Source organism: Parus major, chromosome 7 (assembly GCF_001522545.3).
Source record: "Parus major isolate Abel chromosome 7, Parus_major1.1, whole genome shotgun sequence".
Classification (NCBI taxonomy): domain Eukaryota; kingdom Metazoa; phylum Chordata; class Aves; order Passeriformes; family Paridae; genus Parus; species Parus major.
The window spans coordinates 8,642,364-8,669,719 of NC_031776.1; the positions used below are offsets into that span (position 1 = coordinate 8,642,364).

General features: G+C 38.9%; 1 long non-coding RNA gene across 1 annotated transcript; it reads left to right on the top strand.

Annotated features, from left to right (window-relative positions):
* The first annotated feature begins 8,820 nt into the window (after positions 1-8,820).
* LOC117244726 lies at positions 8,821-21,056 on the top strand. Its single transcript, XR_004498322.1, has 5 exons — positions 8,821-8,928; positions 9,395-9,462; positions 10,562-10,666; positions 20,524-20,585; positions 20,737-21,056. It is a non-coding gene; the product is annotated as an uncharacterized LOC117244726 (long non-coding RNA).
* The last annotated feature ends 6,300 nt before the right edge of the window (positions 21,057-27,356 follow it).

Below are 27,356 nucleotides of genomic sequence, written 5' to 3' on the forward strand. Positions count from 1 at the left end.
CCAACAGCCGTCTTTCAATTTAAAAGCCCATCTTCCTAATGGCCAATGTACTGCTGGCTTCAGGTTAAAAGAGCACGTGTTCCTAGTTTGTCTGTCTCAGCAGAAGATGATGGTGTATTTGCAGTAGGCTGACACTCCTCCTTATCTGCCTGCACTCCTGTACTTGGAGAAAATCACTAGCAGTTGAGATAAGCAGGTACCTGAACCCAGAGGTGACAGATCGTTGCCTTTTACAAGGTGAATCATATTTCTTAAAATGCACAGCAGAGGAATTTTACCCTGTGAAAAGGGAAGCAACAGGTTTAGAGTTCTGTATCAGTCAGTGGTGGAAATCTTGGAAGTTGCACTGACTAAAACTATCACTTTAGTGTGAGTAATAGGGAATGCTCTCATGTTATTATGGGACCTTGTAAAATGAGGATCCAAATGCTCCAGTGAAATTAAATAAATTAATTTTCTTTCTTCTCTCACCTCCTTCACTCTCATCAGTTGCCTCTTAAGGGACTCACCATGTCATGATCTATGAGATGTGTGTTTGTATGTATGTACAAACATACTTATGCAATGATATATGCATATAGACAAAGAAACCAGTTATAGACCAGCTGTGCAATGACTGGACTGCAAGATTAAGTACAAGTATGCTGCAGCAAAGAAGGAAATGTTCTGCTTAAAATACGATGGACTCACAGCACAAGTTATGCTGTGCTTGGGGTAGTACTTAATGTGTTTGTGCACCCATTGTTGACACCAGTGGAATGGCAAGGCACTTATAATCATTAGTTCTAGCTGTGGGATGGATAGCAAAGGTCACCACATTTTTCTCCAGGAGTCACTCTGAATTTTTCAGAAAATGATAAGAGGATGCACACTGGTGATATCTGTTTTGATACATCAGATCTGAATATAGCACAGAATGAAGGGATATGCTGGGAATTCAGCAGTCTGGACACGTGGGGAAAAAAAAGATCCCAGATCATTAAACTGTGAAAAGTTGAGCAATAATTACAATGAAATAAAAAGCAATAAGCATATCAAAAGCAATGAGTAGTAAGCATTAAAAGAAAAAAAAGGTGCTGTGACTGACTATACTGCATCCACTGTTGAACAAGGATTAATTGTTCCCATTGCAGCTGTGAACAAGATAAAAACGAAATACTACCTTCCTTATGGATGGAGGAATAGACAATAGAGAGCCAATAAAAGGAAAATAAAAGCACACCTCTGTATAATGAATCTAAGCTCTACTATGGCTATTTGTACTGGAGTGTTAGTGTGGGGAGAAACCCGCACTGCTGAGCTGTATATTTTATTCTCCCAATATCCTGTATTTCCTATGGCTTGGATTTGCACCAGCAGTTACAAGGTGCAGCAGAAATCTCCATTTAGCTCTATTTTCTGACCAAACAGTGCATTTACTCCAGCTGTGCATTCAGGATTTGGACCTTTGTATAAAGGTGAATGCTTTTTTGGCTGGTGTCCCAGTGGGGTCTTTGATAACTTTGTCAGAAAAAATCAAGAGAATGTAATGACTGAACAAATAATGGGCTGTCAAGGAGACTTGAGTTACAGGAACTGAAAGATAGTCCAAAACACTTTGCTCTTCAAGAAAACCTAGAGAAACTTTGTCTTAATTTGGCCTTCAGAACTTTGACATCAGCCTTTGCTTGTCTGCAAGCATCAACTCAAACATGGGAATTTATATGGATAGTTAGTCCTCATGAGAGGTTCCTGGCAGGCTGCTTTCCCTCAGGTCACTTGTGTACCATGTACAAAACCACCTCAACTGCTTTTTCACCTCCATTCCTTTAAAAAAAGTCTTAACAGATTGTACCAGAAAATAATTCCTCTTCAGCTTTTTTTGGAGCCAGTTGAACAAGGAATTATCCCTCTTATGGAAAATTAAAAATGCACAGAAAAGCTATATATTTCAATGAAGTTTCAATATCTTTTTAGTGCCTCTCCTGAAGCACATTTCAATCAGCAAATTCTTCGATACTAAAGTAAATGGATATTCTTACAGAAATAATCCATGTTTTTTTGCTTTATAGGCAGATATACTGCACAGAGGCAAACAGAATAAAGTTCAATGCTCAATATATTTAGCAAGCTTTCCTCTTTGAAGACCAGAAAAATTCCCTCCAAGCCCTGGAGGCCTGGCTATCCCCTTCCCTCAAGCCAGCCAGGGGAGGGGATGTTATGGGGAGGGCAGTGGGGCAGATATGGTTGCTTTTGGAGAACTGGGAACGCTCTTTTGGAGCTGCATCACCCCCTGACTTAGACACAAAGCCTCGATGCTGCTGCAATGGACAGCCAGAGGCTGATACAGCTGCTCACTAAAGTGATTTTGCCCCTCACCACAGCAATCTAATGGGGCCCAACTTTGTGCTGATGGTTGGTCCAGCTGACCTCCAGAGGTTCCTTCTGTGACTTCAGAATACTGAGTACTCTGAAAGAACTTCTGCATTCCCCAGAATCCCTGCAACTGCACGATTGCACAAAGACTCCTCCGGGGGAAGAGGAAACAGGGATTTTGTTTGCTTGTCTTCATGCTATAGCCATCATCTCAGTCAGCCCCAGCCACTGACCCAGAGGCTGCCTTACCCAGGATATCCCACTCTATCTGCCCATTGAGGCTGTCAGAAAAATGCAGTTTTGTTTGCCCAGAGAAAGGAGAAGACACTGGTAATCGGGGAAGGTTTGTGGCCTGCTCACTGCTCTGCAATGGTAGATTCATAGGTCTTGTTTTCAGGGATGAAATTATGAAGTGCAAGAAGAATCCTTGGGTGGTGGCAACAGCACTTCCTACAGCCACAAAAATAAATAACGCACTCCAACACAAAGTTTTGTCAGTTAAAAAAGGAAACTTTATTTACAGAATATCTTTGGAGCTTTTTTTGAGGTATTTTCAGCTCACACACCTACTTTGAGCTTGGGAATTTAAGCTGTGTTTATTTTAAAGAGGGCTGTCAGTGCATCTTTAGATGGTTCACCTTTACACATCAATGGGTCTCCACTATGGAAACTATATCCTCTCTTTGCATCATGATTCAACTCAGCTGAAAAAGCTAAATATGCAAAGGCATGACACAGACAAGTCTCCCATTTCTCATTCAACACAATAAACAAACTGAGAACAGGAACAACGTGCGGCACAAAGATTAAGAAGTTGAATTTCTGTTCAGGTCCTTTTCCATGCTACTTAAGGCAATAAATCATTTCAATTAGACATAATTAAAACAGTTTGCATTTGAAATGTGAATTAAAATTGAAATCAGTATTATTCAGTTTCCCCCTTCCACATTCATCTTAGCTATCAGGAGGATATTGTATATCTATCTACTCTTGGCATAGATTAAGTCATAATTTACTTTTTTTTTTAATATAATCTCTGGTTGTACTCAAGCACTGGTATATGGACTTTTATCATCAACAGCACAGTTACACAGTCTTTTCCAAGTTCCTGTCCAGATAACTCCAGGTTTTAAATCCCTTATTGTCTTTTCTAATTTTCCCTTTTCATCTAAAATTAATTAGAGTACAGACTCTCTTGTCTTTTTGTTATTCCATTCAGCTTTCAGGGTGTTTTTGTTCTCCACCTAAACAGCAGTTTTCAAAGATTTAATACACTGGCCTCATGTCTATGAGCATGAATTCAACAAAATGAATGCCACAATAGATATGGGCCAAAAAATAAGTAAAGAGAAATAAAGAAATCTTTTGTAGCCCATTATAAAAAAAGACAACATTATGATATTAGAGTGCAGAGCAGTGGACTGATTAATTAAGAAAATAAAACTGATATAATTAAACATGACTTGGATTCTGTTTATTAGCCCTTCTGTTGTCAACTAAACCTTTCAAACCCTGTAAATAAGCAAGCTGAATGACAGGTGTAATTAGTATGCAGGGGATCCAAGTTGCTTAATGTTGTAATTTTTACCTGGTTTTCACTCTTTTAGAGCATCAGAACTAATGCCTGGAATAAACACATTGATTTGGTCGTATTGTCAGTGGGTCACTAATCAGAGAAATCATTGATTAGACAGTAATCTGTCAATTAAGTCTGACATTGTCTCTGGTACCTTGGCAATGGGGGGGTTGCATTCTTTAAACTGAGACATTGACCTTGTTGTTTTCACTGTCTGGTGACTGAAATGAGGTTTCACAGTAAAGACAATGCTCTTATCCTTTGTTTTATTCCCTTGTCATTTTGGTTGGGTTGTTTGTTGTTTTTGGTTTTTTTTTCGTTTGGTTGGTTTGGTTGTTTTCTGGGTGGGTTGTTTGGTTGGGTTTTTCCTCAGCTCAGGTCTGATTGTCATGTGTCTTTCTGTATTTCTCTCTTTTTAAAATGAACATACGCCATTCCTGCACATAGGTGACCTTTTGACAGGATTTTAAAGCACTTTCCTCCCCACCACTTCCAGAAAGCTGATTTTTATGATTCATTCATTCAAATGATGAAGTAACAGTTTGCAAAATTTCATGTTGGGGGGGAACCACCCTGGTTGCCTGTTGAGGAACTCAGGACATCACTCACTGGCAAGTCTGATTGTGTGTCAATATTGCAGAGCTCCTCCAGCCCATGGGTTCAGCTCATCCACTGTACCAGCAGCATCCATGGAGAAAAGGAAGCAGAAAGCGATGTTAATCTCCCTGGATAGTACTGGAATGAGTAATTCTTCCAATCTAGCTGTAAGACACAATGTTAGCCTTGAAATTAGACACTTGGGCTCCAGTTCATCATTAATCAGAAAGGCACTTGAGCATGTCTATACCTTTAGGCATGTGCTTAAGTGTTTTGCTGCAGTGGGGCAGGCTAAAGTAAATGCTTAAATGATTTGTTGAGCTTGTGTTCCAACATGTTGTTGTTAACATTTGTGTAGAGCAGCAGGAGTGCACGTTGTTTTCTACACGAGACTGAAGGCAGTTATCAGACTCTCATCTCAATGAATTAAATCAACATCACTTGGAATTAGTTCAGTTACATGAAGCTGTCAGGGCTGTCTTAAGGAAAAATCCATTGCACTCCATGATCCAGGGGAAGTCTGTGACACCCTATCAACTCACAAGAAACAAGGTTTCACTTTGTACCACAGGATGCTCATCGCCACTCATTCTCAGTGTGTATTTCAGATCTATTTCAGCTGCTTTATTTGTATCTTAGAAACAAAAATGGAAGACAGAATTAAGTAGCCAGATTTCAGAAGGCATTTACTTTTACCTTAGAACAAAGCTGTTGATAAGAGAAAATGAAAATCAAATATTGAGTACTATTTTTATTTTTCCTGTATCATAGGTTTGTATGACATATAACATTGTGGTACCTCATTATATACTGAGGCACCTCAAACCCAAAGATAGAATATGGAGTTAAACTGGCATTTAAGGTGGAATTTCAGGGGGTTTAGTGTTTTTTCTCTCCCTTGTTCTGTCTTAAAAAGTTTTTCCATTAAAAAAATCCTAAGAAGCTAAAAAAAAAATTTGGAAAAGAAGAAAATTTTCTTCTTGTATGCAATAAATATACTCAGCTGCATAGACCAGTGCTTAACTTAAAAAACCTTCTGATATTAGTAGAGTAAGAATTTAATAAAATAGTGCTTCTCTCCTAAGAAGGTTGTAGAAACATTAATCAGGCTATGTGAAGGATATTCCCACTTGGCTAGTTCTCAGTCTGCAGGTTTTCCCTGGAAAAGGGAATGACTGGAAGAACAGGAGTTGGCTGTTTCTGTGTAGAGCAGTTCAGCAGTGGGGGATCCTGCCAAAGGCTTTGGGCTGAGGCAGTGGATGAGGGAGTCACAGGGGGACACTGTGACCTCAGGCAGCCAAGTGTCCCCTGATTACAAAGAGAGGACTTTGTTAATAACACCCACCAGGCTATTGAGTCAATGACTTAATACTGCTCTGGGCAGCTCACTTCTAGATGGAGATCTAGGCAGATCCACCTTGACTGTCTGATTGATTTGGCTCCTGCCACAACTGATGTACATGCTGAAGTAGGGCTGATTTTCCACACCAGAAGATAAACTAAGTCAGCACAGGATTATTGCTTGAATTCAGGGAATTTGCTCCAATTTATTAAAATACAGGGCAGAATCCTGGCACATATTCAGCTGCTTCACTGCTCTTTGTTATTAGTGAAAGCTGTCTATACAGAACTAAATATTTGTATTCAAAAGGAACATGCATGCATGTTCATTATTCTAAACAAAACAAAAAAAAATAATTGTCACTTTCTTTGAAAGATCCCTGCCTTTTGTTTTCCTCCTTTTCTATCTCCACTTCTCCCAGCCAGCATCCTATTGAAATTGTTTACAGCACTGACACCAGAACACTGATCTGATGGAGAGCTCTGAAGTGCTTTGGTACACATTTCTCCAGGGGGGAAAAAGCAGTATCCAACATATTGTGCTTACTTAACCTTCCTTTGAGCAGCTGTCCCTCAATGGAAAGCCATCAGATTCCTGTTCTTTTTCTTCAATGAGATGTTAGTGGCCTTCACAGCATTTCTATCTCCCACAATGAGTATCTGATAGTAGAAATGTAACACATTCACCACTATCAATTTCAAACACAATACACAGGAGTAATAGATGTTAAAAATTGCCTTGGCCACACGGTATATTGTCAAAAAATAGATTTCTTAGAGCAAACTCTGGGTTTAAAGGAAAGGTGACATTGTTAACGAATGTCATCAGAGTGATAAAGTGATGGATGCCTGGCCATTCCTCTCCATGGGCCTTCCTGAACAGAGGCTGTACCATAGAAAAGGATACTTCTCAAGGAAATCTGGATGGAAAACTAAGGTTTTATGACATTTATTGTCCTTTCCTCAGCTCCTGTCTGCTACAGTAGAATAGCTAAATATTTGAATAACTTCATATTTTGTTTAATTTTGAAGCTGATAGTGATGAAAGGTATAAGCACAACTTGGGAAACTCCTTCTCAAATTCATTTCACCTATATTGCCCTATCTGTGCCAGTGAAATGAGAAAAAATTAAACCACATATTTAGGAGGGCTGTATTACCTTAGGCAACTGCATATGAAAAAATAAAATAGAGATGAAAAAAATCAGTTGCCTCCAAATTCATTTCTGGAAGGAAACTTTGTTTCCATGCAAAAAGATGTTTTCCAGAAAGCAGTCTTTGCCATTGAGTAGTTTGAAGAAGTGATTATATTAATGCACACCTTATATCAAATCCTGGTTACCAGATAACTGATAATAACACAATCGGGAAATTAAAAAGTGTTTCATTCTGTCCACTTTTATGCAAATATTTGCCTTCCTGAATAGAGTTTTGAGGACAGAACATGACAAAAATCACCATCCATCACCCAGATAACCTCTCCTTGAGTTACCCTTCCTGTAGTAATGCTGGGACTCACCTGTACTTTTGTCTGGCTACTTTTGACCAAGGTCCCTTTTAAAAAAGAGAAACCAAAAAAAAAAAAAACAAACCCAGTCATTCTCTTGGGTTGTGCAAGCTCTCAGAGACCTGCTTGCAGCTATCAGAATACATTGATAAAGACAGTAGCTCCACACTGTTTTTCCCTGTGCTGTGATTACATTAAAATTACAGAAGAAATGCTATTTGCAGAAATATGCAAACTAGTAACAGCTCATCTGTAATATTCACTGATAGGCAGCACTGGCAAATACCCACTTATTTTCTACATGTAGTCATCTTGATACCATTGGCTCTTCCAATTCATGAGCCAAAATGCTTAAAATTCCAATTGACAGGTCTTTGTCATTATTATTCATTATGCTTTGTTAAAGCCATTTAATCATGTGCAGGCCCTACAAAAGATTTCTTCCTCTTTCTCTTTTAAACAAACATGCTTTTGAAGGTAAGCTTGCATAGCAAATGACTTATCCGATAGAAATAATTACAGACAGCAACAGGGAAAAAAATCTAATCTGCTGGGAATTTTTCTTTGCTTTCATTGTCCTGCAGCACCGTTTTACCAGAAAGAGCTCTGAATAATTTAGGAGCTGCTAATATGATTGCAGTGTCTTCCCATGTTCATCACAACTGCTTGAGGTCAGTGTCCTATCTGGTTATATTTGATGCACCAGGAAAAGGAAGCTCTAAAACTGAAGGCAGCTTATCAACTAGAAAGATCACACCAGCTGGATTTTCTAGGTCACTTAAGGTGGACAGTAGGAAGCAGCAAATATTCAGAAACACGATGGATTCAGAGGTTTATTTCAGCAAAAACTCAAAACGAGAAAACTGATTGTTTTATTCCTCCTACCCATGTTTCATGGTAGCAGGCAATGACTTGCTGCTTAAGGCAATAAATACAAGGTATTAAGGACACTGAGTTTGAAAGCCATCTTCTCCTCACTAACAAATTAGCACTATGCAACCAGGGAGAGCTGAACTAGGACCTTTCAGGTCTTTTCCTCCCTTAAAGAGAGTTTAAACTGAAAAATCACACCACCTGTGAGTTGTGGCTGTCCTTTCATGAGGGCTGCAATTATCACCAGGTGAATGCACTCACTGCTAGCACTGGCCTGGGTTACTTCAGAGCTTCCTGGGCACACAGCAGCTTTTTGGAGCCCCAGCTCTGGTTGGTGCCTGTGCTGCTGAGCTGCATCTGTTGTGATGTTTGGGGTAGAAATCTGGTTGTGAGGGGGTGCTGGGGTGTATTTAAGAAGTGGTCAAAAGCCTTGAGCTCTAGCTCTGGAGGGAAAGCTGAAAAAAGTGAAATAATAGTAATAATAATTTTAAAAAGCAGTATTATCACAATGGCTTGAGAAGAAGCTGTAGTACAGGTTTCCTCACTTTCTTCTCCTTCCCCACAGGCTGTGGGGTCTCTGTAACACAGCAGGCAGCTGCTCCCTGAGGGAGCCACGTCCCACCAGGAGAAGCCAAACCTTCACAGGAGAAAGTCCTGAGGAGCAAGGAGCTGCAGAGAGGTACTGCTGGGTTCTTCCCCTCATCCCAATGCCACTGCACCACTTGGGGAGGGAAACAAGATGGAAATGAGGCAGTGGGACTGAGCTTGGAAAGTCAGGAATGTTTCATATCTTCTGTTTCATTTTTTTCCTATCTAGCTCTATTTTAATTGTTAATAAGTGGAACTAATTTTCTTTAAATTGAGTGTGTTTAGCCCTGATGGTAACTAATAGCTAATTTCCCTGTCGCTATTTATTCTCACGGGCTTTTGTTAATCCTGTTGTTCCTAGGGAGGCAGGAGTGAGAGATCAGCTGGAGGGGAGATCTGGCAGCCAGCCAAGGTCAACTCACCACAGATAGAATTAGTCAATTCAAAATTGTGTCCTTCAGAGATACCTTTTCATGGTTAGGCTCTTGTTTATTGCATTCATTGTCCAGACTGACAAGTGAGAGAGGCCTGTTTTTACTATTCCTGGCTTTCTCTAGATAAGAACCAATGGATTTAATGCCACTTAGTTACAGACAAGTGAGAATGTTGGAGGAAGCTTCACAAAGTGAGTACCCTCTAACCTTCAGGATGTTCGTAGAGTAATTTTGGTTGCTTGGATCAATTATGACCAAAGAAAAGCATGGGATAAAACTTGTCCCTGCTGCTTCACATGCTTGTGCATTCACCTGCATGCTGGGAAAAAGCTGGGATTCCTGATGCAGAGTGAGAGCAAAGTGAATGTGGTAACTTCTCTCTTAGATGTTGCAGGCTGTATGCAAACCTCTCCCTGCATCACTTAATCTAGTAATTCTGCGCACTTAATAAATCTGAAAAAATGCTGCCTGTTATAAACATGCAGAAATCAACCAAATAAAAATTAGAACATGCAACTTAATAATTCCCTCATCTGAATATTGTGCTGACTGGAGTTAGAGCTGTAAATGTAGTTAGAGACTGCCTAGAAGTGAGTGAATGATAATTTATGTGACATGATGTGTTCAAAGACAGCAATTGGTCCTGGGTCCTGGTTGTTGGTATCTTGGAGCTGTACAAGAGTGAAATGCAAATATTCCTTGTCTTATTGGAGTTATCCCTACAGGTTGATATGTGTAATGTTGGAGATGTGGAGAAAAAGCTTCCTTTGATATTGATGGGATTTCTTATATGGACTTCTCTGACTACAAATTACTTAAATGTTGGTTTTTTATTTGATAGACTGATACAGAATGTTGTAGTAAGGACTTCAAGTCATCCAAAGCATCAAAATATCTTCAAATATTAAGTAGCAATACTTCCAACACATTTTTACAGGTAAATTAATCCATACTGTGCTTAATCTTCACAGTTTTTTTGCCTTTAGGTTTTTGGTTTGGTTTTTTTCATGACATCTGTGTATTAAAAAAGGAGGTCTAGGCTGTGAATTCCAAGCCCTAGAAGGAGAGATGCAGGAGATGGGTATGGTCCTAAGAGCAAAACCTGAACCTAACAAAGACATTGCAATGCACAATTTAACACTGCCATCAAATGGCCAAACATATTTCTTGTTCTGCAATGGCATCTTAGCTGCCTATTATAAGCACTTCTTATTGTAAACAGCCCAGTTGAGTCACACAAACTTAAAGAAAAACAATGGCTTTCTGTTTTCATGTTTTGATGGAATATAGGCCTGGTTCTGCAGCCAGCTTTGGTGGGAGGAGGACAAGCCTTAGGAGGGGCCTTGCTGGTGTCTCCAGGACAGAAGTAGTTTTACACTGGGTTATGAACACTGGGTAAGTGAGAGAGTCATTACTGACAGATACCACAGGCCAGGTAAAACCTGCTCAGTGGGGGTGATCAAGCTTCTGGTTGATAGCATTCACTGGGGAAGGGATTCCAATAAACTAATGCATTAGAAGTGTGTCTTTCTTTGTCTTTATGCTTCTGTAAGTCATGTGGAATTTACATGAACTCCTTCAATTTATGCAGGTCTGTATATTTCTTTTATTGCATACAATGAGCTTTAACAACCCCTCAATATTGTTGTTAATTTGAATTCACTATAAAAAGTAGTCTTTGAACTTGTGGATGATTTGATCTCATGCATTCTCCATTGTCTGTAACATACTCTTATAGTCTTAAACTAAAACTGTATTTAATATTGAAATTCCCCACTTAAATTTCCAACACAGTATTTCTTGCTGCTTTAATTCTGTTCTGAAGGGCCTCTTCCTGGGCAGATGCTCTCACAATCACAATTCCTTTTTTTATCTATCCTTGGAGAATTCTTTCACACAAAATTCATATGAATATAGTGCGGATATAGACTTTCTTCACTGCATTTCTCCAGCTGCTATAGAGAAGTCTTGCCTAATCTTTGCTTTCAATATATAACTAAGGCTGAGGGGAAAAAACACCTGTTTCAGAGCTGTCTGCCACATGGATTTTATCAAAGACTTAATGGTCTATATTCAGCTAAACTAACTCTTCTCGTCTTTTTGAATCCAACTGTTTATGCCCAGGAAGCAGACTTAGTTGTTACATGGTTGTGTTTTTTTGTTTGGCTTTGGTTTTTTGTTTTGATGGTTTTGTTTGGTCGGAGGATTGAGTGGTGTTTTTTTTTTTAATTGCCTATGTTCCATATTCTCTTCCATCCTCTTACCAGACTGAAAGAAGTGGACATCTGCCCAATGTTTGATGTTATCTAATGCATTTGTACTATTAGTTTTATATTTATTATTGTAGCATCTGATCTCCTAGTTGTTCTCAGTTAGTGCCCAAGCTGTGAAGGACTTGTATTCAACATCTGCTGGACATTAGTGTGTTTGGACACCTTGGTGTGGTCATGCACCATGCCTGGTTTTGGTCTGAGCTCCTTTTCTCTACAGTAGCTGCTATGAGGCTGTGATTTGGATCTGTGCTGGAAACAGTGTCAGTAACATAGTTTTGGTTATTGCTGTGCAAGGTTTGCAGAGTCAAAGGCTCTTCTGCTTTTCACCCCCTCTGGCCACTGAGGAGGCTGGTGCTGCACAAGGAGCTGTGTGGGGATACACAAACAGCTGGGACAGCTGACCAAAGGGATATTCCTTATCCCATGGCAACAGCTCAGCCCATGGAGTGGGGGGAAGGAAGAGAAAGTGGGGGATGCTGGGGTGACAACCTTCATCTTCCCAGGAACCGTTACATTTTCTCCCAAGTACATTATGGTACACACAACTTGTATTTTAAGCTATAGCTAGCTTCATGGATTTAGATCCTTCAGTGCTTGGTAGTGCTGTTCATTTCACAGATTAAGATGCCACCTTTGTGAGGTGCAAGCCTGAAAACTAATCTGTCAGTATGAGGAAACAACTGTCTTTTAGTCAGTCATTTATTCCACATAATGAGACTCCTTATTTACTGGAAGTTATGAGTGTTAGTGACTCACTTCTTTCCTCTAGTTGCTTTTCAGTGCTAGTTTCACTAAAAATGTGTTTTAATTTAACTCAGCTTAATACTTCTTATTTAAATAAAAAATAGAAAAATATGGTTTAAGTATCTTTTCCCTTTTCCTGTACTCTCCAATTGAAAAAGAATCCACATATCATGTAGAAGTTGGTAGCAGGTCCTCAGGTTTTTAAGAAATCACATCAGCCTACTTTAGCTGCTATATTTCTTTAGCTCCTGAGGTTTCATTTTAAGTCATCACCTTGTACACTGCACCGAGCTCATGAGAAACAAAATTAATTAGCTTTGTCCATCTTTGTCCTTGTCATCTATTTATGAAAATGATGGCAGGTCCTCTGAGGAGTTGGAAAAGTGTAGATTAATCTGTGAGCTGAGACTGCCCAATACATTATAGCTCTGTCTTTAAGGTCTCTCTACTCCTGATTTACAATAATAAAACAAACCAAAAGTCATAGGAAAGTCTTCCTAATATTCCATAAAGGAGTGGTTAACTGGTTTTATCTCTGATTTATATCCTGATGAGGGAGTAACCTTTCTCTGCACATCCAGAATTTCTCCTCTGCCTGGACCATAGTGCCCTTTGTTCAAAGAGTGAGGTTCAGGTAATTCATTTTTACTTTGCACTCTTCTGGCTACTGACAAGTGAAATGATCTTCAGGAATAATTACAATGAATAGTCCTGTCTTACTCATAATAGGTAAAAAATGCAATGTCTTTAAAGCTACAATAGGAAAATCCCATAAACATATAAATGTCTCTGCAAGTCTGCTATATAGAAGTCAAAGGGGCTGGGAAAGCTCAGTGCAATGCTGGCATTGGCTTATTCACACAGAGGGAAGGGGACCAGATCCTCAGCTAATGCAGGGCAGCCTAACTTCAGGAAAATTAATAGTGCTGCTCCCCTCTTGTGTTAGCCAAGCATCTTTTATTTCCCCTTCTGCTTGGCACACTTCAGTCTTACTTCTTCCCAAGCTATGGATGTGAGAAGAGACACTCTCCTTGCCCTGAAGGAGTGGAGCCCTTCCCTGAGGACTTGAGTGCCTTTCAGCAGCTGGACCTTCAAACCCAAACACTGCAGCACCTGAGCCCCGACTCAGCACACAGGGGGCTCATTTGTTGATAATGCTGCTTCATTGATTTAGTGGTGTTACAGGAGCTGAATTAGGCCCATTATGCCCTACTCAAGTGACAGAAGAAACTGCAGCTATAACTCAGATTTCCCTGAGCCATTCTAACTACTTAACTGGCTTGGCTTCCAGACACTTCCTGCTCTGCCAGGGCGTTGGGAGTCGAGCAGCACATAAAGGTGCAAGGCTATTTTCTCCATAAATGAGAACTACAGCTTGGATCTATACAGGGAGTACATATTACATATCCAAGCATAGAGAAACATAACAGAGCACCCATGAGAGCAGAGAATGGCTTCAGAAAACAATCTATAAATCTCCGGTGTTATCTTTCTGACAGCCTCCTAATCTCTGCAGGTTGTTGTTAAGAGCTGCATTAAACTAGCCTGTCATTGATCCCAGCTCTCACTGCTTCTCCAAGAGATGCACTTCCTGTGATCAATTAGGAAAAGAGACAACAGCTTCTTAAAAGCATCTTTACAACAGGACCCTGCAATAACATATCTTCCCAAAATGTTTATCTCTGACATTTACATCATACTTTGTCAAATTGTGGCCAGCATCTGCACCAACAACATTATTCAGTCTTCTGAAATGAGTGAAAAGCTTAGGTTCCTTATGTTGAATCATCATTTTTGCCTCCAACTTCACCCCAAGTGAAAACAGGTGTGTTTAAAAAGTGCTCACAATTTCTTTTCATTTAATGAATTTTGAGTCAGGCTTAGATTAGCTCTGGGTAGTTACTACCTTACTCTCAATGACTTAGGGGATAACAGTCTGTAAGCCTGTCTCCTTGTTAAAACTGGGAGAAGCAGCCTGCTTATTGCCCCAGTGTGGCACAGAAACTTTGTACTAGTAAGCAAAACACTCAAAAAGAAAAAAAAAGAAAGGTATATGGTTATTAGCAATATGGGCTTGGCATTGGATTTCTGCTATGGAAATTGTGCTTCTCCTGACTTGTGCACTAGGTGGAAAACGTAAAGGTCATTTTTACCCCCATTCTAGCCAAGGTAAAGCCCCATTGTGTAGATGAACTTAATATAATTATCTCTAAGAGGTTACTGTCTAAGTATTAGAACATGACTGGCTCCCTGGTTTCTGTACAAGAATCTGAGTGTAGGGTAGACAAAAGGATGTGGAGAAGGACAAATAATGCTGGATCCTGTTGATGGGTATGATAGATTTTATACTGGGCTATTTCATTCCAGAATAACTTGTATCACACATATCAAGACTGGGCTTTCATGTGCCACTCCTCCTATATGTATTTTTAAAATGTTTTTAAGCTTAAAATTTAGAAAAGGTTGGCCTTTCAACTACTGTGCTTTTGTACTTGGAGCAGTCTGTCACCTTAACGAGGGAATAGAGTGGAAGAGAGAGCCAGTGAACTTTTGAATTTAGAATACATATTCTCTATATTTTCTGGACTGAAGCAAGATGGAGCAGCACAAATGCTGCTGGATTAGCTTTCCCTTTCACATCTTTGTAGCCACTGACACTGACAAAGAAAGCTAATTTTGTGTCTTGGCTTTCAGGGATTTTGAGATGAGATGTTCTAAAATCACAGCAAAAGGATGGCTCTGATTCTGTGTGCACTTGCAACACTCCATGTAATTAGCAGGCTGAGCAGGAGAGCTGTATTTAGCTCACTAGCTCTTAAATGGAGTTACTTTCATTTGTTTACTGAATGTCTCTACCCACTAAAGGCTAATGAAGTGGTAATGGATCTGTCAGAAAAAGGAAAAGACAAATACCTCTAAATGTTGCCATTGTAGCCCAAGAATGTGGCTATTATTGCTCCTCTAACTCATGATCTTCATAAGAAGGAAAGTGGTGGGAGATTTGGTATTCAATGGGTGTAAGGAAGCACAAGCATAATTTATGTACTGATGGAGTGGAAGGGAGGAGAGCAGCAACCCTCAGGAAACAATAAAATAAGCAAGCATATTCTTCCTGCATATTTCCGTGATGGCTTTCCCACCTACGTTCCCCTGCTCCTCTGTAAAGTATATTAATCTTCCCAATTTTAATTTGTGTTAGATAAAACCTTAAGAAGCAAAGCACTGCTTGAAGTTCATCAGCTAAAACAGAGGGCCAGTCAGGTTATCAACATCAGGTGTGATGAGGAAATGCAGTATTCAGAGCAATGCCCAAATAATAAATTCAGGCTGATCTAAACAAAGAAATTTCTCTCTGAAGAATGTGAAGAAAGCACACTGTCACCACTTGCCTGAAAATTGCACTTACTATGTTTTGTCGTTTTAAGCATTTTTTTTGTGAACTAAAATTCCAGTCTTCTAAATATGCATTACTCATTTTGGCCCAAAATATTCTCTGACTGAAAACAACTAAAAAAGTTCTGGGCAGGCTGCCTTTACAGTTGAGTAGATGTAATATTAAGTGCAATCACTGAGAGATCAAAGCTTTTATGTATAAGATTTCTATGCCAGTGCAAGCAGACCAATGTTTATGTATTGAGTAAACAGCACAAGTAATGTTTTAACAATGAAATGAAAAAATTTCTGCCTTTAAGAAATAATAATTAAATTTCATAACATTCGCATATTGGAAGGGTTTTTTCTGTCTGATTTTTAACACCTCTGACTTTTTTTTTTCCCTGTAGTCTGTTGTCAATCCTTTTATACATAGCTTAATTTTTTGTCTTCAGTCTCACCTAGTGGTATTATTCTGCACTTGTTAAAATTTTATGAGAGGACTGTATTTATGACCCATGTTACATTTTATCTGGTTTTATTTCATTCCCTCTGCATCTGGAGGCTGGGACAGGTTCAGACTGTACCTTGTGTCAGTTTGACTCTGGACAAGTAGAGGAAGCAGAAGAGACTCCTGACTCTCAGCTCATACCTTTCCCTAGAATCAGAGTTGTTTCTTTGCTCTTACCTAGCAAAAGTAGTTAGAATTTTGAAATGATTCATGGCTACAGGAGTAGATTGGTTCCATCGCTGCTGCTTTTTGCTGAAGCAAGGGCACAGAGTTTCACCATCTGCATTAATTTATTCCTCTCCAATAGGAGATATTTCTGCTGACCATCTGAAGACAGTTTTTAGGTTCCCTACCTATGTTCATGACAATAGATAATAGGGTTGTGGGATGTAGATTAGCACATCAGGTTTTAGGGGCTGAGATGATTTTGATCTAATTTTTTGCAAGAGGTGAATAACCTAATCAGTTTTCAGCTGTGGCACGGCCATTAGAAAAAGTTCAAACTATGATTTAATGACTCAAAAAGAGGTAGACTTTCCTTCTGGGGGGCTGGGGAAACCCAACAAGCCAAAGAAAGTTCCTTTTCTGTTGAAATCGAGCTATTGGAAGGAGACTCACTCTTGAAGAACATAAGATTGAAGAAAAAGAAATTTCTACTTTCTCAGAATACACTAATGCAACTATATGCATATATACCCTATGTATGCATATATACTATATGCATACATACCCTATGCAACTGTGACTGTTCTTCATCCAAATATGTGCCTTGACTGTTTAAGTATCAGGGTGGTATCTAGGTGCTTTTATGAAAACAAAATGTGTTTTAGTTCCTCAGCAGATTGTCATGACTCGTTCAAAAATTAGTCCAGTATTTTCTGTAAGAATTTTGTAGTATTTCCTATTTTTAGCAATAGTCCTTTCTGAAGCCCTACTTATTTTTAACATAATAGGTGTAGGATCCACAATTTAGCCTGTGGCTATTATGCATGCAGAATTCCTTCTTTTATTTTAATGAAGACTGAAGAATAATTGAAACTGTGTAATATTTTAAACACTTTGCTTGGAAGCAAAAGCACTTGTGTCATTTTAATAGTTTTTGGCCTCAAAATTAATTGCTGTATTTTGATTTGCATTTATTCATGGAAAATGCAAGGTGTATCATGATTGAGTTTACAAAAGTATTTGTGAAACAATCTGCATATGTAATCAGAATTTTAAAAATTCTTGTCTGGATTAAGAAGTTTTTAAAGATTTTTCAGGAAAATATTGAGGAAGACAGATTCATTGTGTACTTGGACAAAGCCTAAAATATTACAGAAAGTGAATGTATTATACAGGTATTTCCTCATTTCAAAATTGAGGTTTTAATTTTTAATGATTCTTCAGTACTTTTAGTTAGCCATTTCTTGTCATGTTAGTTTTAATAATTTTTTCTTGCCTTTTACCTACATGGATTCTATGAAGTTTTCATTTTTATGTACTAGGAAGAACAGATTTCTTGAGTCACTGAAAAGCCATAGAGCTTTTAAGATCTTTGTAGGCAGTAGGTAGATCTTGCTGGAGGTTTGGGGCAGTATTTTAGTAACAGTTAAGTTGTGCTATATTCTAGCAAATATTTTAAAGGCCAGTTCAAACCAGAAATTTAGGTAAAGCTAAAACCAAGTAAGATAAAAGTGTCTCCATAATATCCCGGTTCAAAACCCTGTCCTGTTGAGGATTTAGTGCTGGGCCATGAGGAGGTTTGATGTGCCAGACCGAGCTCTTGGGGAGCGCTGACCCTTCCTAGATGGCAGGGCAGGGGCTCCCCTCTGGCCAGGAGGGCAGGGTGCCAGCAGAAATCAGAAGTGAAGCCTCATGACGAGCTCTAACAAGCAGAATATCCCTAGCAGAGGGAAGGCAGCCCAGCTTGACAGAGGCTCTGTTTGCACTGATCTTATTGATGCTGATTGCACCGCAGGGCGGGCGGAGAGGGGGCTGGGGGATCGATGGAGCTCTGCGAGCACCAGCACAGTGAGGCTGTGTTTAATCTCGGGGTCCAAGCTGCACCAGCCTTGCACTCAGCACGGCTTCACCAGAGCTCTGCAAGGATCCGACAGCTGACGCGTGCAAGAGGGAAATACCGCTTTCTAGCTCTGGTGGAACCAAGATAGCTAAAATTGTGAACACATGGCACCGTGCTTCCAAGGCTCCAGCGTGTTGTGAGCGTTCTGGCACCTAAAAGCTTGGAGGGAAATGTAGTTGAGGTCAACAAGGTCAAGGCACGTGGCAGTCAGTCAGAAGTTGGCACTGGGAATGTATCTCACCATGGCCATACGCATTAATTAAAGAAGGATATGTAATGACAGAAACCACGGATACATGATGACAGGTTGCATGCACAGCATGAAATCAGTGAAATCAAAATTAGGAAAGGAAGTGGAAACAGAAAAGCATTATAGAATTACAGATTTCAGTTGGGTGTTTAGTATATATCTCCAGGGCAGTATAGATTTTGACAGCATGGCAACACTAAGAAAAAATCAACAGGTCCCGAAATCCTTCATCTGCAATACAAAGACTACAGATTTTCAGTGTGGGGCTTAGATTAAAATGCTCTGGTAAACCAGAAATGTTTCCATTTGCTGTGTCTGTTTCCTCTCCTCATTAGGTCTTGGCAGTAGTATAGACAAATCTAAATCCTTAGCATGATTATGTTCTCAGCAATCTTATGTATTGTCACCCACTTAGGCCTAATAATTTTAATGAAATATAAAAAATTTCATTATTCTAGCACTAAAGTAAAAGTGTAGAATGACCAGAATTGCAAGCCTTAAACTAATTAAATAGTGAAAGTTGAGTAGTGGGTATCTTTTGTGACTATGTTGTATATACTTCCAGATAAGGCTTGGAAGCTGTGAACCTTTTACGATGGTCCAACATAGATCAATTTTGTTTTGAATATCTGATGGAATTGGAGGCTTTGTGCTTCTTCCTAGTCACCAGCATCTCCTGGGATAAAAGGGTTCTGAAGAAACCCATGTAGTTAACACCCTTTCCTAACCTTCCTAAATGCAGGGATAACAAAGAGGAAAAAACTCCAAGCTGTTTTCCTAAACTATTACCTAAATTTGGATATGCTGTAACAAACTATTGTCAAGGATTGGAAAAGGGCACAGGTGAGAGCTGCACAGAGATTATCCCAGTTTGTGCCAAGGGCTAAACAATCCCTGATTAGCTCCTGGCTTAACTGGAGCTTCATAAAAGCATTGTACAATTATCTTTTCTCCCTGCCTGAGCTCTGTGCAAGAGCTTTACAGCCAGAGCCAAGGATCTTACAAGGATAGAAAATACTGTGATTAAAAACTGGTTTTTGTTCAAATAATAGGCGGACAGCAATTTCTATCAAACTGCTCTGTACATGAAAATCTGTCTTGCCAAAGCTGGAGTTGACTAATCACATGATGCTAGTTAATAATGAAAGCATATCCCAAACTTGCCTCAGACAACTACCAATTTGTTTTTCAGAAACAAATAACATCATTTTCTCTAGAAATCCCTCTTTTCTATAACCTTCTGTGATACTGGTGCTCAAGTGCTTGTATTTCATCAGCATATGGAGCAATAATAAACAGCTATGTTGTCTTCTCTTTTGGAGCCTGATTGCAAAGAGCCATTTTCTGTCGGGCACCGGGAGCTTGTTTAAATATTGTGCTCCGCATCATTGTATCTTCCCAAGAAGCAGTTTAATTTTGTCTAAACATTTTAATTGCGATCCTAAGGGAAGGGAAGTCATTGCCCATATTAAACATGAATCCCATTATGCTAAAACGTTTATGTTTCTCAAAGGCTATTTATAGATGCTTTCCTAGTGTATGAAAATGTAAAATGCCAGAGCTGAACAATCATCTCCTGGCTGCGCTTGGCAGGCTGAACCTTGGCTTGTTTATTCCAGCGGTCAGGCGAGGCACATGAACAGGGCTCCTTTCAGCCTCACCATGAATTCCTGGAAACAGCGGTGAGTGGCTTGTGGAGCCAAGGCAGGTGCCAGGCAAAGGGTGTGCTCAGCAAGGAGAACAGAATTTCAGATGTACAAAAGAGAACAGTGCGTGGATGTAAGCTCCAGAGGGACAAAACCAAACCGGAATTGAATTAATGGTTAAGTCTGTCACAAATCTGTAGTTAACAGAGGAATGAAGACCTATTGCCTTAGTCTTGTCAGAAGTGTGGTGCACACATTCTTACACTTGGAGCAGATTGGTTTGCCTGCTTGATTCAAAATACCCTGAACCAGTGTGAACCACTGGTCATACAGAGCCTACCTGTGTCTGCAGGGCTCATTGCAGATTTAGATGATTTCTCACTTTTCACAGCAACCATCTCTTCCTCCCCACAAGTGGCCATGAACAATGAAGTACCAGGGTCTCTACTGCTGGTAAGTTGTACAGCACAATGATGTGGTTTACAGATGCAAATATCTTTGTGTTTTGCACTAAAAGGAACCCAGATGTAGCTGTGGACCTGTTCCATAGCTTCTCGCTTTTCCAGAGTACATTAATTCAGTGAAAGCCCCATTCCATCTACAGGAAAATGAAACTGGGAAGCTGGCAACACCTTTAATCAAGGAAATGTGGGGATTTAACACTCAGTACAATTGCTGCTACCTTAGATATGTCATCAGGAGAATATATATTCTTCCAGATTATTAGTGAAGCTCATGCTTAATAAGAGTGAACGTAGTTTTTAACATTTCATGGAAAGAATCACCGGTAACAACATAGCACTTCTGGCTGTACCAATAGCACAGAAACCCATTACTTTCCTGGAAACTGCTGAAAGTGCTGCTGAACTTCTGTCAAAGGCAAAACATGTAAGAAAGAGAAAGCCATTATGTATTTTTCAGTACTCAGCATAGTCTCATATGTTTTCGTGTTATTGACAAGAATGAGTTTTCCTTCAAAAAACATTTTCAATAAAGAAAATAAGGTTTCTGGGAAAACAACCTGGTTTTTATAAAAAAAAAATAAAATATTGGAATTCCTGGTGAACAATTTAATTTGGATTCAAAGAAATCTGGAAAATATAAATAGAAAAGGGCTTGTTTTAATTTTTTTCCCCAGAGATATTTCTTTTTTTTAAACTACTGTTCTGGTTTTTTTAAGTTAATGTAAAATAGTATTCACAGGAAATTTTCTCCTCCCTGAAAGAACTTCCCCTGTCCCCAGTATATTGAAACTGGCTGTAAACATCTCACTGTGCTAGCTGGCTGTACACTGAAATTTCTTTCTGTTCATGTATCATTACCTAGGAGTAAACTACAGTAAAACTGAAAGAGCAGTAGAAAGTGCCAGTGAGAGCCAAGCTGTATCACCCAAACTTGCTCTTCTTTTCCTGTCCTTCCTCCTCCTTGACAGTATTTAATAGACCAGCTGACCCTGCTGACAACAAAACTGTGAAACTGCATTTTCTAATATCCACAGCATCACAGGGAGCATCCATTTCTAGGAACCCCTGAGTGCTGAGCTAATATCGCAGGCTTATTTGGTCCTACATAATTAGTTATAATGACAAAAAGTACTACCAGAACATCAAGCCTTTCCAGCAGGCACTGTCATTTCTGGGTGGTGTTTTATATTGTCTAGACTGTGACTCTCCAGCTCCGATGGAACCTCAATTAATGTGCACCATAAAAGAGGGTGAAACGTTTTGATTACTTGGAGTGTGGAGAGGAGAAATGATGCTAGCAATGTATTTCAACATATTAATCTTGCCTTTTTTTTTTAAAAAAAAAACGGAAATTTTTTTTTCTTGCTGTTAAGAGGATATAAGTGCCTTGCAAAGCTTACACAGCAAATTGAACAGGAAGAAGACAAACTTACATTGTTTTTAGTATGTTTGTAGCCCTAGTAAGAATTAGTCTGTGTATTTGTGTATGTTCATGCATAAATGAATAATTTAGTCAGCTAAATAGTAATGGGATGTGAAGTTGAAATTGGACATTGTTACAAAGGACATTTCTAAGTGATATTAGTACTTGGAGCTATATCTACATAGAAAAACTAACAACAGGCAGAGCTTAACACCTTTAACTTAAATGGTGCTAAACTTGCCCATTTCTTGTGTAACTTATTAGTTAGTATTATAGAAAATTCTTGCTACTGTGGACAGATGTGTAGTGTGTAGATTTTATCATCTGGGGCCTGTCTAGAGTCATTAATTTGCCAAGTTTAAGATCAAGCAGAGTCAGTTGTTTAATGACATCAGAAAATGCCTGACTGCTACACTAGTCTAAATGTCTGCAGGGAGAGGTCACGAGAATCTTTGCATTGGCAGTCAGATGTGTTTCTTCTGGTTAGTACTGTGGATATTTCATTTTTCATGCTAAAAGTTAGCATGACTTGCAGAAAAGAGCTTTTGGAGAAAAACAGAGAATGGAAGAATGACTAAATACCATATATATATATATATATACCACAATATAAATGGTATCTACTGGCAAGCAGTCAGTACAGTGTGCAGGAATCCAACATTCCTTTGTTATATTGGCTTTAAGCTGCATATTTAATTGGTTGTGGATTCCTGTGGCTGTGTAGCCTTCATCTGTGCCTAGTTCAGAGATGTGGCTCAGTCAGGTTCTGTTTCCCATGCTATATCCCAACAGAGAGCAATGTTGAAGAGAAAATTGCCAGTTGCAAATACAGACTGTTGGCCAAGAAGTGAATTCGCTTACAGGAGACACTTTGAGGTTGTACAGTTTTAATTCAATGTTCTGATTAAAGAGGGTCTGAGGCTTTTCATTTTTCATTACAAATTGCAACTGACAATTTAGAAGTAACAGCAGAGTGCATCACCAAACATTCACTCAGTTTCTGCCTCTTAGTTCCCCACATTAATATTAAAAAAGCCTTTTGCTATCTGTAGATATTTGGCCTACTCACTCTATAATCCCATATCTATATTAAATAATTATATTCATATGTCTTCACTGTAAGCTGCAAGTTAATACTTTGTCCTTCAGAAAAATCTTTCAAAAATTAGGGAGAAGGAGACAATCTTTGCTCCTAAACCTCTGCAAATATGTACCCATTTCCAGCTGTGATACTATGATAGTGTAGTGCTTATCACAGACCCTTCGCTTTTCTCAGTTGTATTTTTATGATTCTTCCTAATATATAAATTTATATTTATTGATAATATAAATTGTGATTTATAAGTATAGTCTAAAACTGTGCTGTCCCCTGCCAACTTCTCATTTTTATGATAGAAGCAAATGTCATGCAAATGAGCAGTGTTTTGACTTTGAATATTATTTACCAGTGTAAGTTTTGAGCAGTTCACATTTGGCTGGCATTTCTGTTTGTACCCAGTGAAACTTGCTCTGTGCTAAGATCAAAAGGAATCATTATTCTGATTCACTGTGCATAAGGAGTCATAAAGATATTCTTATAACACTCTGGCAAGGACAAAGAAAATGTATAGGGCTGTGATTACAACATAATGGTAGATGATGAAAATTAAATCCATTCCTAGAACATGACTGTAAAGATTTATCTAACTATAGTCTGTAACAGGTAATTTGCTAGCTCTCTGACAGCAGGACCCACAAGGTGCAGAGCCAGGCAGAAGGGTGGGTTATGCCTCAGGGTGACTTGCAGAAGAGTTCAGCTGCTGTTTTGCCCTTTTAAGCCTTTGTGCCACAGATAATCCTGATTTTCAGTTAAGAGCAAAGCCTGAGATATGGAGACACAAAGAGCAGAAAAAGGCACTGGCATATGCTAACATAGGGGTGGTCCTGACATTTAAAATTAAGAAACTTTTTCTCAGCATCTAAGTCTTCTTTTTCCTGAGAAAACAGTACATATGCACATGACTCAAAGACAATTTAACTAGAACCCTTAACATTGCAGTTCTGTATCTATTTGTAGACTGATTAAAAAAAAAAATAATGCAGAGGAGAGTCAACTCCTTTCCCTCTATTTCTGTACCTGTAGTAGCTGACTGTAGCCTGCAAAACTCACATGTGCCTCAGGTCACACTGTCAATGAGGACAGCACCAGCTGATTTTCCTCTTCCCTGGTGACTTTTCAGAGGAAGAGATTTTTGCTGCTCCATGAGTTGAGCCAGGACAGAGGAGGAAAAGCAAGCTATGTCAGAGACAGGAACTGCTTCTTTGGTGGCAGATTATTTTCTTATTCAAATGTACTTAGCGATGGTGAACCTGAACCAACATTTTTGTGAGCCGTGTCAGATTTGATCCAGGGAAGCATAGTTTCAGCAAAAGTCATAGTTTCAGGAGTAAAAAAGGATTTTGCATTTGGAACATGGAAGCCAGTACATTGTCTAGGAAATAGGCCTCTGGGATCTCAACCTATCATCACTGAAGTGTGAAGCTCTAATTGTATTGCTTTTCATAATGTATCTGCTACATAAATATTATTCAATACCTGCAAATTTGCACTAGTGGGAAATGGAGAGGTTATAATGCAGGGAAGATTTATGCCAGCTAGATGCTGGGCTGTCATGATTAAAAATTTTCCACCTATTATGTGAATCCTATTGATCATTGCAGGAAGCAGAAAATTGTGCTGTTCATTGATTTTGCGTGGCTGCAGAATGCATTAGGCCTGATGCATTTGATGGGTAGCCAGGTTTTCAAAGGAAGTTCAGTTAAGCTAATCTTAGTTCAGAGGAATATGCACAATGGAATAAGAACCCTTGTAATTGCAAGAGCAAATAGAAGAGTCAGAGGACTGTATTATGAGCCATATCAGCATAAGAATGAGACATGAGCCTTCCCAAGACACAACAGTAAAATGCATCGAGGCTTTGATGCTGTTTTTCATGAACGCAGCAATTACTGGATGAATTGGGTTTTGGTTTCTCACCCATCAGCCAAGATAGTGAATGAAAAGCAATTAGGTCTTCTGCCTCCTTAGCAAAGGGGGTTATCAGGTTTTCATCGACTCCTTAAAATAACGTGGTGAAGAAATGAGTTTGAATCCAAAAGTAGAGCAGGAAGGGTACAAGGGAAAAGGGGAGAGAAAAAGAAAGAAAATTTGCAGGCAGAGGGAATTTTACCTTTGAAATTTGTTTCTACTGATTTGGTCCTTATTATCTCTGCCTTTTTATTAGCTTATGATAATGCTTAGTGTCATCTCTGTATCACAAGCTGCATTTCCTATGAACAAAGGCTTTGAGCAAATTTAATCCCCAAAATAAATTCTGTCAGTATCTAATACAGGGATTAATTCCAATTTTAGAAATAAAGAGAAGAAAAGATTATTTTGCATCCCAGCTGGATGCTCTCTTACTGGCATGTTAATACAATGCAAAGAGTTACATCTCTGTGATAAAGGAAATATTAAAATTGCATGCATCTTTGGGTAGTACATTAATTCTTCCTGTAAGTCCAAGACGTACAGATCATTAAACATCTGAGTCACTTCTAGTGGAGACACCCAAACCACTGGGATCCTGCAAAACTTTTGAAGGGTACATATCCTTCAGCATACTAACATATTTAGTCCAGATTTTTGTACTTTACTTGCTAGTTCTAGTAATTTTATCAAGAAAAACATGTACTGAAATTACTGCCTATAGAGTATGCTAATGCTTCTTTTATATTAAAAAACACCAAAAAATGCTACCAGAAGTATTTTTAAATGTTATATATATGTGTGTTTACTCAAATAATATTTTGGATTAGGTAAAAAAAAAACACCACATGGGTATTACCACATTCTCGCTGGTTCATGTCTTAGAACATCAGATTTTCAAAGCAGTTTCTGCAACAATGACAAATGTAAAGGCAGCTCCTTTAGCTTTCACATATCATTAGGTGACCAAAAATTGTATTTGACCTTCCCTGCATAAAACCAGTAACAAGTGAGGTTGGAGAGTTCTGTTTATTAGTGATTAGTAACCTTGAGGGGGAGATAGAAAGTTTTGGTCTTAGTACTTCAAAGATGCTATCACTGTAAACATGAGTGCAAACTCTTCAAATAAAAGGACACTGCACATACATATAGGATCATCATAAAAATCTATGAAAAGTGTTCACTCTTTTTCTTCTCCATTAAAGGCACAGATCATAGTGATTTAATTTTTCCAGCAGACTAAGAACATTTCAGCTCAAGTTTATCTGTGACTAAGTCCTAGAAACATTTGAAGAGTAACTCTGAAATTCTGCAAAGGTGTATCCCATATATGACGCTTTGGAGAACTGAAATCCTAATCTGTAACAACAAAGCAAAGCCCTGTACAGTAGTTTAGTTATTCTACTGCTTTCTAAATGTAGCCATGTCTGGGGGATTAAAGCAACAGCAACAAAAACAGTGTTGTAACATAAAACGTCAGGATTTGAAAGAATGGGAAATTACATAAGGAACAGCGATCACAGCTCTGCACTGAGGTCTTTAGCTGTGCAACCCAGAGGATAGATTTGCTCTTGTCTGGAAACGAGCCCAGCTCAATTTAAAAGACCAGGTTCAGGAATTACTCAGACACAGCGTGTCTGACTAGACTGGAGCAGTTGAAATATTTGCCCACATAGATGCTTATCAGACAATGTGTTCTTTTGACAGACCTTTCATCAATATTATTTAACAGTTGTTTACTCCTAGAACATCCAATTACCAATTAAAGCTTATTAAAAGCATTGCATCTCTTTTCACTGATTTAATTCTGCTTTTTCCTCAGGAAGATGTCATGGACCACAGGCTTTTTTTCCAGCAGGCAAATCTGAACTGTAATTCTGTACTGTGCATCAAACTACATGGCTATAAATAATGAGGATGACAAATGAGCACATCCAGAAAGCCAGGGGTAAAGCCAAAAAAAATTGCTGAAAGATAAACCACCTAGCTTGAGGTTCTCTTCTGCAAACTGGAGGGTTTCCTCTCTTGGCACAGTAATTCATGGTGGCAGCCTCTGAGATTTTGGGCCTGTAAAAGCCACTGTATTGCCCATACTCCCTGTATTCACAGTAGTTGTCAAAAATAATTTCAAGGTAATTATGACAAGTACCAAGACAGAGGAAAGAAAATGAGATAAAATGCAAATGAAGGGAGATGATTCTGAAGCTGTGGGATGTGATCTCAGTGACCTTCTGTGGGGCTGTGAAGAGGCACAGAAATGAGCTAACAATCTTGCTGTTTCATAATTTTTTGCTTTAGGATTTATTTTGCTGGTTCCTAAAAGCGTAATT